The following is a 3961-nucleotide window of genomic DNA, read 5'->3' on the forward strand; positions in this document are numbered from 1 at the left end:
CGTACACGACGTTAAATGTACTGAGGAATACAGGTAACTGACATGATCCACATGCGGAGTCATTATATTGAAATTTCCAGATTAAAATGAGAAATTGTAGCAATATTTCAATAATATCACAGCGTGGGACATCATATAATGGAGAATCGAACCCGGGATTGCAAGACCTGACCTATTATTTATTGGGTTCGGAATAACGGCAGTTCACTGTATACAGCCACGACAAACAGCAGGCGTCCGGATCAAAGGGTGTTTAATTGACGGGGTCCGGAATAACGGTATTTCACTGTATACAATGCTTTAGTGGGTGAGTGAGTTGTGTTTAACGCCACTTTTTACAGTTCTATCACGGCGTGTCAGCCCGAAGTGATGTACGTTTCAGACGTTTACCACTTAGGTGAAATCCACGAGCACTGGTATGGTGCCGCCAAACCTAGAAACATAATCGGGGCGAACCGGGATACGAACCCATAATCATAGGTTTCTGGCGTGTCCAAGGGACGCAACTCGGCGATGAGCGAACTGCGGCGCCTCAGACAAGTGGGCTGGCCGGGTCCCCACTGTCGACAGACACTACAAACAGTAGACGCCGGGATTTAAGGGTGTTGGATTGACGGGGTTCGAAATAATGGGATTTCACTGTATACAGATGCTACAAACGCGAGCGCGTGCGTGCGTGCGTGCGTGCGTGTGTGTGTGTATGTGTGTGTTGGGAGAGAGAGAGACGGGCGGTGGTGTACTTAACACTATTATTTGTAATTACCGATACCGCAGCACCAGCTATGAAACACACAGACGGCAACGACAATAATTTGCTATGATTAACCTGATCAAATTAACGAAACAATACGTAATCCATCTCTCTCGCTGTTGGAAGTATTAATTAATGTAACATTGGAAGTTCCAGGTGTGTGTCATGAGTGTTAAGATACACCTGTTGTTCACACGCTTCACACGCTTTCGGTGTTTAATTACCAATTTCACCTGTGACTTAACACCCGTGGTCGCATTAAAGTGTGTTGTTAGGTAACGGAGCTAATGACAATTATGTTTGACTATGTATGAGGTGGTGAGGTGAAATGGGGCTTAACGTCGCGTCCAATATTTTTCCACCTCTATAGCGACGTGCATGCACGTGTGTGTGTGTCTGGCTGCTTGTACTAGTCCGAACTAATGCCGACTTGTTTTCAAGTATTAGCCCACTGAGATACCATACCACAGTTTAACATGAATACCCCACTCAGACACAGTATACTGACTCCGAGCCGACTAAGCCTTTTTAACCCCTTAATACCGAGTGCCAGGCAGAGTAACAACAAGTACCATCTTTTGACGTCTTTTGGAATGACGCGGCCGGTATCGAAGCCCGGACCTTCCGCTCTCCGGGCGGAGGCTATACCACAAGACCACGGATGAGGTCTGATTATGTATGAAGTGTAAGTGTTACTTAAACCTGAATGTAGCGTTCATAGCTGTTATCAGCACATAGCTAAAAAACTTCCCATTTTTCTTTGAAGACATAAAGTATAATGGTGTGGTCGTCACTGGTCGTCAGTTGTTGTTGTTTATTTGTTTGTTTGTTTGTTGTTTAACGCCGCACTATATGACGGAGGTCTGTAAATAATCGAGTCTGGACCAGACAATCCAGCGATTTACATCATGAACATCGATCCACGCAATTGGGATACGATGATATGCATCAACCAAGTCAGCGAGCCTCTTACGACTAGCATAGTCAGTCGCCTTTTACGGCAAGCATGGGATGCTGAAGACCTATTCTACTACAGATCTTCACGGGTTCACTGTCACTTCTGTCATTGGGTGATCGTATAATAACAAAAAGAATTATCTTTGTTGTCTAATTTGTTAACAAATTAGGATACAACTGGATAGTTACCAATTGTTTGATAGGCATTACTTAGAAGTTGACGGATGACAAAGTAGACACAATTTATAGATTATGTACTGTAAAGGCGACGTTTCGCTATAGATCATTATTCCGTTGTCTGCTCTGGATAATTAGTTGAATTAAAACGTCTTCAAAGGAGATTCGATGGAAGATTTCTTCAGTCCTTTATGCCTATCGTTAGTACCGACTAACAAGGAGTGGATTTTAAATACAGGTGAGATGAAATGGGGTTTAACGCCAAGCAGGGTAACCACAAGTACCCCCTTTTAACGTCTTTTGCTATGACGCGGTCGGGGATCGAACACCAAACCTAAGGCACCATGAACAATGGGGAGTCGGGTAACTTGGTACTTGGGATGCAAATGTGACATTTCGAAAGCGAGGACCGCATTTTTGCCATGTCCTTCCTGAATCTTGTCAATCACATTAGTGTCAAAAGGAACAGAAAATTCAATGATAAAAATGATTTCATTGGATTTATAAATAAGGACACGATTAGGTTTGTTGACAAGGGCCTTTTCAAAATAATTATATAATTATTATTTTCCGGACCTATTCCAAATTATTATATAATTATCATTTTCCATGACGCCCTCTACGTATTTTGGGTCGTACAATGGATGGACTTCTGAGTTTAAAAAGCATGGCGAAGACGGTACTATAAAGATTGAGCCATATCATCATATCGCTTAAGATACTGTGTTTGTGGCAAAGCTTGGCGTCCACTGATAATGCGTTGGACAGTCTCATTAAGTTCATTGCATAATCTACATTTCACATTTACATTTTGATAATCACACTTTGACGGTTTCGAGTGGGAAATAACTTGTCCTGAGCAGCAAACAGAAAGCCTTCTGTTTCACTTTTCAGGCCAGACGACTTCATCCAAGCGAAGGACTTTGCAGGGTTGCTGATCTTCTCAACACACAGCATATAAACTCGGTGCAGTGGTCGTTCAGATAGCCTCTCCTTGCAAAACTGAGTCTGGGCCAATTTGATATATGGCACTTCGTTTGGTTGACACTCATTTCTGTACCGTCAAGCAGTACAGACACCATCGAGATTAACATTATGTCACACATCCTTGGGTCTGTTAAGAAAACTGTGGAATGCCTTGTTTTCATCATGAGTCTTGACATGCTTTACAAGAGGATCATCAGACAAATAAACGTGCACTGCACTATTCCAGCAATATCACGGCGGGGGACACCAGAAATGGGCTTCACACATTGTACACATGTCGGGAATCGACCCAGGTCTTCGGCGTGACGAGCGAACGCTTTAACCACAAGGCTACCCGACCGCCCCTCCACGTTAATGAAACCCATTATAATTGGTTAATATAAGCGATTGAGGGAAAAGCGAGGATGGTGGTATCTATTGCCTGACATGATTCTTGGAATGAGAGTGTCGACACCCTGAATATCTTGTTTCTTCGTCGTCTTCTTCTTCCTCCTGACTAAGACCGTGTACTCCTGCAATCGGGCAATCAAGTGACGGACCCAGAAAGACCTGTGACACGATGGCGCGTTCACTGATTTTGTTAAAACGTTAATTGGAAAACGTTAATTTTGAACTGTGTCTGCACGGAATTAGCACCTGGTTGTTAAGGTTACCATGATGCCATATCCGACACTGACAGTGTCGCTAATCAGAAACTTATTACAAGGGCACATTCACCCCATTCCATTCAACCACGTTTCCAACGATCAATTCCTCAACCACTAACGTGAATCTCCCACCCGATTGGTTTCTCCAACTGACAAGAGCTCGGCTTAAGCCCCGACAACAAGCATGCGTGGGCAGACGCGGCTATGACAACCTACAGGGAGCAGGATCGTCAGTCGATCACCAATACCCCCGCATGACACCAAGTAAATCTGAGACATGCTGATCGCGTTCTACCTTGAGGGAAATCTATATATGGCTATGCAATGTAGATCTTTATAGTAGTTAGCTGTTGAAACCACTGCTCAACAAGTTGAAACGTTTGACAAGTACGCCTGTGCCGCTTGGGCGAGAGGCTCATTCACAGAAGAACATACTTTCCAA

This window comes from Haliotis cracherodii, unplaced genomic scaffold (assembly GCF_022045235.1).
Source record: "Haliotis cracherodii isolate W230 unplaced genomic scaffold, xgHalCrac1.p SCAF_3, whole genome shotgun sequence".
Taxonomy (NCBI): domain Eukaryota; kingdom Metazoa; phylum Mollusca; class Gastropoda; order Lepetellida; family Haliotidae; genus Haliotis; species Haliotis cracherodii.